The sequence below is a fragment of the Vombatus ursinus genome, unplaced genomic scaffold (assembly GCF_900497805.2).
Source record: "Vombatus ursinus unplaced genomic scaffold, bare-nosed wombat genome assembly UNPS02014812.1, whole genome shotgun sequence".
Lineage (NCBI taxonomy): Eukaryota > Metazoa > Chordata > Mammalia > Diprotodontia > Vombatidae > Vombatus > Vombatus ursinus.
In genome coordinates, this window is record NW_020954590.1 from 20,185,482 (window position 1) to 20,199,140 (window position 13,659).

Sequence of the window (13,659 nt, forward strand, 5' to 3'; positions counted from 1 at the left end):
CTCCTCCCCTCACACTTTTCTCCTCCTCCCCTCACAGTTTTCTCCTCCTCTCCTGCCCTCATATGAGGGGACTTCAACTTAAATATAGATTCTCAAACACACCTATATACTTCCCATGACCTACTCTTCTACCCTATGTCAGTCACACATAAAAATGATTATATCTCAGATCTTGCCATCATCTACAAGTATTCCACCTCCATGTTCAAGAATTCCACAATCCTCTTATCCTACCATGATCTACTGGCTTTCCCTTTCTTCCTCTGTGTTCCCTTACCAAATTCTAGTCCCTTGACCCCTCAATCATCTCCCAGGCCATCTTCCCTGCACTAGCCAGTCTCTCCTCTTTTCTCCATCTTGACCCCTCAAGGTACCAATTCCATTTATACTATCCTCTTGTCTTAAGTCCCTAGCCCCCTTATCATTTCACCAATTGTGCCATGCCAAGTCTTAGCCTTGGATCACTCCTACCATCTACCACCTTCACTGTCCTTTAAAAAAAAATAAAAGTAGGGAAAATCATGCAATCATTCTGATTGGATCCAATACAAATGTATGTTATACAACCTCAACTGGACCCTTGCTGCTGCTAGGCAATCCTACTATACCTCCCTCATCAAATCATTATCCCACTCTCCACAAAGGCTCTTCCAAACCTTTTCATCTTTCCTCAAACCTTGCAAAGTCCCCTTCCACCCATCTTAGGAGACATCCTTGTCTCATGTTTTACAGAAAAAAATTGAGGACACTTACCATGAGCTCCCTCTCCTCTCCTTTTCTTCACCTATCACTCATATGCCTTCTGCCACTATCTCCTTCATTCCTGTCTCACATGATGAGGTGGCCATACTCTTTTTTTTTTAAACAAGTTTTGGCCAGTTTATTAAAGAATACTTTTGTACAGTTTACTTTTCACTGGTCTGTTCTGGCATGCTTCTAATGATCACCTGGATCAATGATAGCCACTGTACATACTCTGTAGTACTTCCCACATGCTGTACCCAATTCAGTGTTATTGCCACTGTAGTGATGTAAACCAGTTTTGACCAACATAGCGTAATATTCAATATCTGATTTCCTCAAGGCTGGGCAGTTGTTGGCTAAGATGACCAATTTGGCTTTGCCTTGTCTAATCATTTTCAGGATCTGTTTGTAGCCTAGCACATATTTGCCGCTTTTCATGACCAGCTGGAGCCTCAAGTTGACGGACTACAGCAACTTTTTCATCTTCTTTGCAGATAACATCTTCCTGTCTGTGGTACGGGAGGACCCTCAGCCACAGATCTGCCACCAAGATTGTGGCCATCCTCTTTACCAAGGCTAACCCCCTCTACCAGCCCAAGTTATTCCATTTCATCCCTTCTCTCCAAAAGATTGCCCTCTGTGTTGTTCCTACTCTATCACGTAATTTCAATCTCTCCCTGACTACTGGCTCTTTCCCTACGACCTATACAAACATGCCCATGTCTTCCCATCCTTAAAAACCTTCACTTAATCCTTCTATCTCCATGATTATCCTATATCTTGTCTGCCCCTTGTGGCTAAATTCCTTGAAAGGGTCATCTATAATAAGTGCCTCCACTTTCTCTCTTCTCACTCTCTTCTTAACCCTTTACAATCTAGTTTCCAACCTCATTCTACTTAAATTGCTCTCTCCAAAGTTACCAATAATTTTTTAATTGCCGAAGCCAATAGCCTTTTCTCAATCCTCGTGCTCCCTAACCTCTCTGCAATCTTTGATGATGTTGGTCATCCTCTCATCCTTGATACTCTCTTCTCTATAGGTTTTCAGCACATTACTCTCTCCTGGTTCTCCTCCAACCTATTTGACCACTCCTTCTAAGTCTCCTTTTCAGGGTCATCATCCAGATCATGCCCTCTAATTGTAGGTTTCCCAAAGGGCTCTGTTTACTTGGTGACATCATAGCCTACCCTCCCCCCAATTTAATTAACGTCTGTATGTGCACATTTCTCAAATCTCCCTATGCTCCCCTAACCTCTCTACTGACATCCAATCACACATCTCCAACTCCCTTTCAGACATCTTGAACTAGATGTCTAGTAAATAGTTTAAATTCAACATACCCAAAACAGAATTCATTATCTTTCTCCCTAGACTCCCACCTACTCCTACCTTCCCTCTTATGGCACAGGGCAATACCATCCTCCCAGTTCCTCAGACTAGCCAGTTAGAGTCATCCTCAAATCCTCAGTACCTTTCACTTCCCATATCTATATCCAATCTGTTACCAAGATGTCATTTTCACCTTTGCAAAATCTCTTGAATATACTCCCTTCTCTCCTCTGATGCAGTCCCTCGTCACCTCAAACCTGGTATGTTGCCTGTTTATGGACTGACCTGCCTCAAGTCTCTCTCCACAAAAATCCATCCTCCATACAATCACTAAAGTGATTTTTCTAAATCATAGCTCCAACCATGTCAATCCCCTCCTCAATAAACTCCAGTGACTACCTGTCGCTTCCAGGATCAAATACCAAAGCCCCTTTTTCAGCATTTGAAGCCCTTCAAAACCTAGCTCCCTCCCACCTTTCCGGTCTTCTTATACCTAACTTTCTAACACATACCCTCCATTGCAGTGACACTGGCCTCTTCGCTCCTCAATGAACAAGACACTTCATTTCTACACACTGGGAATTTTTTCTAACTATACTCCATGCCTGAAATGTTCTCTCCTCATCTCTGTTTACTGGCTTCCCTGGTTTCCTTTAAGTCCCAACCAAGACCCCATCTTCTAAAACATGCCTTCCCCAACCCCTCTTAATTCTAGTGCCTTCCCTCTTTTAATTATTTCCTATTTATCCTGTATATAGCTTGTTTGTACATATTTATTTGCTTGTGGTCTCCCCCATTAGATTGTGAGCTTATTGAGGTCTGGAATTGTCTTTTGCCTCTTTTTGAATCCTCAGCACTTAGCACAGTGCCTGGCACATAACAGGTGCTTAATAAATGTTTATTGACTACTGATCTTAGAAAAATGACAGCTATACATTAAATATAAATGTGTATATGTATGTATGTATGTATGAGTGTATCTACAAATATATTTGATCCTATGGGAAGATACTAAATGTGAAAATTGTGGAGTATCAAAACTTATATAAAGAATTCAATGTGTTGAATTCAATGTATTGAATTCAATATCTGAAGCCAAAACTTTACTTGTAATTACTCCTATCCATGAACTCCACTATCCAGACAAACTAGCCTTTTTCATGTCCCTCATACACAACAATCCATCTCCTATCTCATGCCTTCAGACAGGTTGTTCTCAATTCCTGGAATTCACTCCTTCCTATTCTCGGTCTTTTATAACCTCTTCTTCATATAACCTGTTCTTCAAAACTCAGGTTAAACACCACCTCCTACTTGTGCTTAATAAATATTTATTGATTGATAGCATCTAATATTTCCCTATACTATCCCCATTTCTTGGTATAAATCACTTATGTCAATTTAAAAAAACAACTACGAATGAAATGAAGAAGAAATATATTGTGTTACAAGGGAGACCTTCATCCCTCTTTCATCTCTGCTAAGTAATTTCAAAAACTCATTTAGAAGTATATCCAGTTAGCAAAACCCCTTAAGGCCTAATCCACACATTCCAATTTTCAAAGCGGATAGGAGAAAAACAAATAAAGTTGTATTTCATGATTTGTTTCAGCCAACAGCAGATAAAGAAAAATTCTCCTAGTTGCATCTATGTAATCATAGCTGTAACTGCTATACATTGAGATAACTGGCAACAACCTCTAAAAACAGTGTGGTTTGTCAGTCTTATATGTTCTCTATATCAACAGAAATTATAGTTCTAATTCAATCATAGCTTTGGATGCTGCAATAAATGTGCAAAAAGCCAGGTGCAAAGCAAGATCCACAGTCTTCTACACATACCTGATATATATTATCTTTGAAAAAATCATGACTCTAACAAGTAAAGAGATTTTTTTTTAATTTTGTTAGAATAAAACAACTCAACTTTTGTTAGAAGGATTTCATGAGGGGAAGATTGCTGTAAAGCAGGTATCAGATGTTTTTAATACAAAAATCATTAGGAAAGCTGTCTTCTTCACATCAATGCATTGTCACCATTGGAAAGGATATAGAGCTTTCTTACTTTAGTGACAGTCCTTGCAACCATCTGAATCTTTTTATTTCCTCAAATGAGGAAAAGGAAAACAACAAAAATTTGTTCTTCCTTCAATTTGCAATCTTAATAAGGAGAAACAAAAATTATTTCCTTTAACACGTGACTGCAATACAATGTCCTGTTTGTTTAGAAAGAACTTTTGGAGAAATGCCAAGACCTAAAATATATGATTGCTTTATATTCAGGGAATGTAGTGCATCATATGATACAGCAGGAGAGCACATCCTTGCAGCCCTGTACAGTGTCCCAGAAGAGGTAATATCTGTTGTCACTAACTGATAAAATTGTTTTGCAATTTTTATAACAACAAAATAAATTTCATCTATCTCTAGCATCTATCTTCTTAAGATAGTTCTCAAGTACATGCATTCTGAGCATATCAACAAAGCCAGCAGTTTATATCTTAATTTAATATCTTAATATTAAAAATAACACAAAACCCACAGAACCCTCAGCTTTGGGATTATAAACTAATTACCTCTCAACTTACTCCTATTCCAAAACTTATACCACCAACTCCAGACATTCTCCTGCCATTAATTAGATGTAATAAAGAGCTAGCTTTGGAGGCAGGAAGACTTCAGTTCAAATCCTGCCTCAATATTTCATAGATGACCCCAGGCAAGTCATGGAACCACTCAGTGCCCCCTAAGAAAGCTCTAAGACTATAAACTGCAGGGAAGGTGCTGAGATGCCTTGGTTCCCTCTCAACTTGCCTTCCAAGAAGTTCCTTTTACCAATGAAATCATAGGTCTGGTCCGCCCACCAAAAAATACTCCTAAGAGTGTATCTAGCACCCACTATTTTTTTAAGCTGTATTGAAATCTATGGCAAGGGTCAGTCACTTAAACCCATCAGATTATGTCCAAAGCATGTTAAAATGATATTGACCAGACTGTTACCTAATCTTCAGCTACCTGAAAGCGAAAACAAATTAGTGGAGTCCAATTTGCCAGTGTCCTTTAACTGATAGTGAACACTGCTAATATATGTCCTTGGACGAAATTATAAATCTAAAAAAATTTAAGGGCTGCTCCCAACTGACTCCTAAAGTCCTTTTCAATTCTAAAATTCTGATTCTGTTATACTTCCAGCATAAACCAAGCTCTAAATGTACTATGAATTTTCTTAGTGGATTAGGCCCAATAAAGTCTTTAATTTTACAAAGATTTAGTATTTTCATGTCAAATATTTTCCCACACAACAAATTCTTGAAATATATACTTGAAAAACCATTTTTGTCACTATTTTTTCTGGGATGATGGGGTCTTTAATATGTATTTCCTACTTATTATCCTCAATACAAGTAACAATTTTGAAATTTCCACAAAATGTCCTGAAATAACTGGGAGAAAATGAAAAGTTGTGAAAAGAGTGCTAAACTAAGTATCAAGGGACTGAGATCTGGTCTAAGTTCTGCCACAAGCTAGGTACATGACCTTGGGTTTGTCACTTAACTCCTCTGTGCCTCTGGGCTGGATATAGATAGATATGGTGTCATTTAAGTACAGATGATAATTGGACCCATGCGAGCTGATGAAATCATCAAGGGAGAATATGGAGAAAAAGAAGAGCATTCAGGATAAGCCTATGCTTCAGAAGCAGAAGACAGAAGACAGATGCTGAACTGACAAAGGAGGCTGAAAAAGAGCAGTCGGACAAGTAGGAAAACCAGGAAAGAGATATCAGAAGCTGGAGGAAGAGAGAGCATGCAGGATGCAGTAGTCAACAGTGTCACAAGTTTCTCTGTTTACTTTCTTTAGGTTTCATTCCCTATTTTATTTAGGGGCTATATGTTTTTCATCTATGTTACCATAACTTGGCTTGAGATTTTCTATTTACTTAACATTAAAGTCAATGAAAAATTGGGCATTTGTAACACATTTTAAAATGTGACAAGTTCTTTATATGGATTATCTCATTTGAACTTCATAATAACTCTTACCAGTTAGGTACGACAGGTGTTTTTATCCTCATTACAAAGATAAAGAAAATGATGCTGAGAGACTAAGTGACTTGCCCATCATCACACAACTTTTCACTAGAAAAGGCAGAAATGGACCTAGATTTTCCTGAGCCCAAGTCCACCACTACATTTACTACAGCATCACACCTCTCCTCCATGTAAACCTGTGGCCAAAGATGCTGTTTCCATAGCATTCTAGTTTTGTTTTTCACTAACAAGCTATGGGCCCCTCCAGGTCTCAGATTCCTCCTTTTGTGAAATTAGGGAGCTGGACCAGTTGATCACAAAAAGATTTCATCATATTAAAATGAGGCTGGAACATCGCCATTTGTAAAAGTTCAACAAACACACACATACACACACACATACACACACACACACACACATATATATACATAATACACACTTGTGTATATACATATATACATATGAAAATGTACAAATATACACATATATGCAGGTGTATAAAAAGTTTATGCATAAAAATTCAACAAAAGTTTGTGCGTGTACATATACATGAATAGGTACATATATCTGTATATATATGTGTGTATACATATATCTGCATGTATGCATGGATGTATACATATATCTGCATATTTGCATGGATGTGTACATATATCTGCATATACGTATATATCCACGTGTGATCAAAAGTTTGGAAGCAGAAAAATTATCATCTTCATGCCCACTAATTCTAGGGTATACACCAAGGCTTTGCTTTCTACACTCTCACTTTGCGACCTCATCAGCTCCCATGGGTATCTAAATATATAGCCCGAGTCTCTCTCCTTAGCTCTAGTCCTACATCACAATCTGCTTATTGGACATTTCCAACTTAATGTCCTGTAGGCATTTAAAATTCAACATATCCAATACAGAACTTATTATCTTTTCCTCCCAACCCCACCCCTTTTCCAAACTTCCCTATTATTGTTAGGGTCAGCATTTTTTCACAAGTCACTCAGGTTCACAACACTGGTACCTTCCTCAACTCTGCAATCTCACACAAATTCATGAAGCATTCAATAAATTTTGCCACCCATTGCCAAATCTTGTTTCTACCTTCATAATATTTCATGTGGCATTTATATCTCTTCACAACTTAACTCTTTTCAGGTTTCTTACACATTACTGCTCTCTGTGAATTCTACAATTAAGCCATATTGGCTTATTTACTGTTCCACAAAAAGCATGCTCCATATTAGCCTCCCTGTGCTTTCCTACACAATGTCCCCTTGCCTGGAATACACTCACCCCTCTGGGAATCCCTAGTTTCCTTTAACATTCAGCTCAGTCACCAACTTCTAGATGAAGCCTTTTCCAATCCCCCAGCTGTTATTGTGCTCCCTTCACAAAACTACTTTATATTTTGTATATATTATGCACATAATTTTATGTGTATGTGTACACATATAGGCATATGTTGTATATGTGTGCATATATTATATATGTATGTATGTACATACATATGGGGGGACTTATATGTATGTGCCTTTGTAGGTACATGTACACATCTCCCCCACTTAGAATGTAAGCACCTAAAAGGCAAGGACTGTTCCACTTTCTTTGTTGCAACTGAAATATTTAGCACAATGCCTGGCACATAGTATTTAATAAATGCTTATTCATTGATTGAGCCATTAAAAATGGTTTATTATGATTTATGTACCCTATGTTTTAAGGCACAACTCTTTTTCACAGCTTTGGGCTATTAATCAATCAACATCACTTATTAAGCATTCATTGAATAATAGCTGACATTTATAAAGCACTTTATACACATCACTTAATTTGATCCTCACAACCCTAAGGTAAAAAAACTATTACCATAACTTAGCTTTATATGTATGTATATATTCAGATATACATATACATATATATGAATGAGATTTATGATTTCAATATAAAATTCACAGTGAGGAAACACTGCCAATGCAGATAGGAACCTGCTCTACAACTTATTGTCTCAAAGTTGTCCAGTGTACTTAGGTTAAATAATGTATTCAAGGGTCGAAAAGCCAGTATACAATATGCATCAAGCACAGAACCCAGGTCTTCATGATTCCAAGGTCATCTCTCTATTCACTTACTATACTGTGGTATGTATGTACATACACACACATATGCATATATATAATATATATGAATATACAAGTATACATTTTCTATACACATATACTCTATTATACACACATATATGCATGTAAACATACACATATACATATACACATACACATATGGCCTATGATTTCATCAGTGTAGGGAATTTCCAGCGAGGAAACTATACCAGTGCAGATAGACACTTGATCTGGAACTTAGTCTCAGAGTTGCTTTGACAGAATTGAGAGGTGAAATGAATTGCTCAGTCACACAGCCAGTATGCATCATGGGTGGACTTGCATGAATGTATATTTGTATATACATATATCTATGTACATAGACAAGTGTGTATGTTGAGACTTACTGGCATCCTGAGATCAAAGCTCAGTGGAACAACACATTGAAAACAATTAACAACTACATAATGCTAATCATATACAATATTAGCAAAGCACATACATGTGTGTATATAAATGATATACATGACAAGGAATTATACCTGTGATTTCATTGCTATAGAAAAATCCCCTAACCTGAAGGTTAGCATCTTTTCTCCGTGTTAGAGTTGACTCCAAGAACTCCACTACTATACGTTGCTTCTCATATATAATAATATTACTTTCCCTCAGTGATATAAGTGACTTAGCCATAGTCGCATGGATAAGTATCAGAGGTAAGATGTGAAACCAAGTTTCCTTGCCTCAAAACTCAGTATTTCATCAACTATGCTATGAGATCACAGCAAGTACACTTGAGAATCATTTGGGATTTTTTTTTAGCTTTTTAAAAAGTTTTATTTTATGGGCTCCTTATCCTATAAATCTGTTAATATCTATTTAAATATCAAGAAAAGAAGTTTTATAGTAAAAATTTAATAGAAAGTCTTCAAAATCCTGAAATGGATAAAAGTATTCTGAATTAACAAAAATTACACATTCTCTTCAATAAAAACAGGCCATGTAATTCTAAATTGTTCTGTAATTTTGCCCTTATGCAATTACAAAGTGAAGATCTGTGAAAATGAGGCTTCAACTACATAATTTTCAGGGCACTTTTTGAGGTGACTAGACAATACTTAGCATAAGCTATTCTATTATACAAAATTATAGTTATAAGCTTAACACACATATTTATAAAAATTTAAATTCACACCAATTATTTTTATAAATACAAAATAAGGTTAGCCAAAAAACTGAAAAATACTGTCATGAAGTTAGTTTTAGTGTATTCTTTAAAATCATGTCCAAATCTACAGTTCAGTATTTTAATCTACTAAAATGAGGAATATAAATGTAATTTTCCAACAATCTTATACCATCTACCATTTTATCTTTCCTCTCTTCCCAAAAAAGCTGCTATCTAGAAAAGTCTTTCATACTTTACACTTCAAGAAATCTAGCCACATGTCCCAAAATGCCCAGCAGCACCATTCAATAAGGCACTGTGATATGACAACCAGTTACAAGAAAAACAGTTAAACTACTCTTTTTGAGAGAAAATACTACAAATAGTAGAAGCCTGGTTATCCACCTAACTTTGATCTCCATGTATTGAAAGCTTCCCAAAATTAAATGTCTTCTAAAATTATTGCCACTAACATTCCAAAAATTATGTTAATATCTCACACAATATGTAATTGTCATTCAAATAATTTTGACAAAGCAAAATCCTTACAATCCTTACTCTTAGATCATGAAGTACTATACTAAGTTAGAGCACTATATTAATGAATACAAGGGAAGCTAGATGATGCACTGGAGACAGCACCTGGCCTGGAGTGTGGAAGATCTAAGTTCAAATACGGCCTGAGACACTTACTTCGCTGTTTGAGTCAATTTAGTCATTTAACCCTGTTTGCCTCAGTTTCTTCATCTGTAAAATGAGCTGGAAAAGGAAATGGAAAACCACTCCAGTATCTCTTCGAAGAAAACCCCAAATGGGGTCACGAATAGTGCCACACCACTCAACAACAATGAATGCAAAGTTGTCTTTTTAAAAGTCATAAGGTCCTTTAACAAGGTTTCGTTCATGTTTTTTGTTTTTTTTCAGGATTTAATATTGAAAAAAGTAAATGCCAACAATGCACTTTCACACAAATATAAATCTTCGATATGAATAAAGTAGGTCTCCCAGTATTTGATAAAGTATGTGAAATTGTGTAATAAATACAGTAGGTCCCCTTCCAATATCAAGTACCAAGAAGGCTTCAACTACAAGCTGCCCACCTTTCAGTAAGCTAAACATACAGAGCCTTATAACATTTAAATAACAAGCTGTCAGTGTATAATTTTAAAGATGTGAAAACTTAACCATAGATAAGTTCAATGTTGACAGAAGAATGTAAGTTTGGTACACTGTTACTAACTAGCATTTTACTGAGAGTTGCATTCAAGATATATGAAAAGAGGGATACCAGCCTATCTGCATATGATTTTAGGACTTTATACCTCTAAATAAACTTTGTATCGTGACCTAATTTCAAGTTATTTCCTATTATTTAGGATTGCCATTTCTGTCCTCTGTCCGGTCTATTTTAATTGAATTAAAACCTCAGCACTAGAAATAAACAATCATAAATCATGGATTTAGTTCTGGAAAGGTCCTTAAAACCCATCGAGTCCAACTTCCTCATTTTACAGATAGGGAACTGAGGTTCAGAGAGGTTTAGTGACCTACCCATCAAGCAGATAGCAAGTTGCAGGGCTAGGATTGGAATTCAGGTTCTCTAACTCTTAAACACTCCACTGTCCTAGATTAGGAAAGGAGATAAGCACAACCAGAGTAGAAGGAAGGCTCAGAAAGTCTAGCTGGCTAGATTTCATTCTGTCATTAGACTAAATAAACCATGCTATCTCACTTTAATATGTAAGCAATAAAGGATCATTATTTTTAGTGGCTTTTTTTTTAAATCCTCTCATTCTTAGCTTATGGAAAGTTAAGCCAAACCTATCAATATTTGAAATTTATAGTATAATAAAGTATTCTAATTCTGAGGATAAGACCACTAAACCATTATTTTTCAGCCTAATTTCTCTTTAGCAAAAAGAAAAATAACTTCAAAGTTGACAAGACTGTAAATTGACACTAAAACTAAAAAATTATGCAGTGTTGTTCTATTTGAAGCAAACAATGAAATTAAGTACATTCTAGAATCACACTGAAAATTTCCTATGTGTAAGGCTCTTAATAAAAACTTATAAACAGTGGGGAAATATTGGCCATATCCAACTAAAGATCACTAAAAAGCAAATAACTTAAGCTTGATTTAGCAAAATGTGGCAGTGGTGAACTAAGTGAACCACATCAGAAAAAAACACACAAAAACTGCTTCACAAATTTAATACAGGCCTGGTACAAAACAAATCTAAAAATTCAAGTTGTCTCTAGTCAGAGTGATATAAATATACCAAACAGATGCAAAATATTGACTTTTAATAAACAAACTGACACTGAAACTTAGGATTCATAGTTCTTTATTTGAAGAGTATAAAAATCTAAAAACGTAACGGAATATTTTTCCCTAGTAGGTTAATATTACTCCTCCCACCACAAATACATATTAGGCATATATCATATCTTGAAACTTATAGAAATCAGCAAAATCACTCAATGGAAGTTTACTACAATTTTGAACACAATTAATGAATAATGAAGTTTTCAATCATGACTGAAGAAGGTAATAAGATCCATCTCTATCTTCTACTGGATCCAAAGAGCTCTGGAATATGAGGAGGGACCACTCATATTACTAAAATCCCTCAACCCTCCTATCCCAACAGGAAGTCATTCTTTGTTCCTTCCTCACTCAAGTTTCTCGACCTGCCACCACTTCATTCTGCAACTCAGTGCAGCTCCAACCTTCCTTTTTGGAGATGACATACTAACTCCCTTCTCTAAAACTGCTCATTCTGAAACAGGTCCTCGTCAGCTTACCCAATTCTTTTACTGCCCCGGCAAGGTCAATGGTGGCCAACTGTATCTTTCTGAATTGGAGAAAAAAAAAACCCACCACAGAAATGCTTCCTCCCAATTACACTGCTACTGTCACCAGTTACTTTCTTTCCTCTACAGCTCCACAGACACAAGCTTCCCTAAGAAGCTAGCTGCCACCCCCAAGCCCAAATTCGACCTCCTAACACTCAAATCATCCCCGCCCCCCACCCTAGTCCCTACGAGGTCTTGTTTGCCACCTTGCTTTCATTCTTCCAGGCAGGGCTTCCAAACTCTCCGCAGGGGTCCTTTCCCCCCGTGCCCTGGCTCCCCACTGCCCCGCACACCAGCCCCACTCCCCTACACACCTACACACACACACACTACTGCCTACTTTATCAGCCTCCCCGCACCCAGTTAGCGCTTTATCTCACCTAATCCTAGAGCCCCTCCCCCAAGACCTGGTGGGCCATCTCCCCTACCTCTCCAGCTCTGGATCCCAACCAAGCCCGGAGGAGGCGGGTCCCCTCCTCACTTCCCTTCTCCATTCCCAATCACCCGCCCCTTCAAGACACCTGCCCCTTACCCCCTCCCCGCCCATTCATTCTCCTCCAGCCCGACGTCTGCCCCCATCACCGCGCCCCCCACACACACCCCACCCCGCTCTGTCGGTTTTCAGCCGAGCCCGCCACACACACACACACACACACACACACACACACACACCCGCGCGCGTACCTCGCCCCTCCCCCACCTCGCGCACCCTCTCACCCCCCCCGCCCGCTCCGGAATGGGGGGGCCTGGGCGGGGGCTGCGCTCGAGGTGAGCCCTCGCGCCCCACCCCCGCCGCTCAGCGGCGGCTCCCCAGCGCCCTCTGCCTCCCGAGCGGCCGGGGCTGACGCCGAGGTCGGGGGTGGTTCCGGGTGCTCCCCCGGGGGTAGAATTTACCTTCTTCCCGGAGATAGTTTGGAGACACCTCCAACATTGGCAAACACTAAAGAGAACTGACCCAGCTCGGCCGCCGCCGCCGCCGGCTTCAACCACTCCCGCTCTCCCTCCCCCCTTCCTCCTCCTTCCCTTCTTGCTCCCTCCCTCTCCCTCCCTCCTCTCCCGCCCGGGCCCGCGCCACCCTCCCAACCGCGCGCCCCCTCCCGGCCCAACCGCCTACCCCCCTCCCCCATCCACCAGCGCGCGAGTCTTGCCGCGTGCCGGCGCGACGAACCCCGTAGAACGCGGAGGGCCTAGGCGTACGCCCGGCCCCTCCCCGCCCCCCCCCCCGCGCGCGCCACGCTCCAGCTCCCCCCGCCCCCCTTTTCTGCCAGCTCAAATGGTCGATTCCGGATGGTTGGGGCTGCCGGGGACTGGTGTGGTGGGGGTTGGAGGGGGAGTTCGGCCATTGTTCACGGGGCTTCGCGCGCCACCTGGAGGTCGCCGCGGAATCCCCAGCCTGCGGGCTGCCTAGGTGCCCGGGCTGCAGTGGCCGCTCGA

The 13,659-nt window shown here is 39.4% G+C and overlaps 1 protein-coding gene and 1 pseudogene across 1 annotated transcript in view; both read right to left on the reverse strand.

Annotated features, from left to right (window-relative positions):
• Positions 1–13,214, reverse strand: part of LOC114054268 (double-stranded RNA-binding protein Staufen homolog 2-like) — a 405,344-nt gene extending 392,130 nt beyond the window's left edge. Inside the window, exon 1 of the mRNA XM_027877456.1 lies at positions 13,120–13,214. The gene's annotated coding sequence lies outside the window, so the exon portion shown is untranslated. The remainder of the gene's footprint in view (positions 1–13,119) is intronic.
• LOC114054269 lies at positions 937–1,182 on the reverse strand (annotated as a pseudogene).
• Positions 13,215–13,659: the final 445 nt, after the last annotated feature.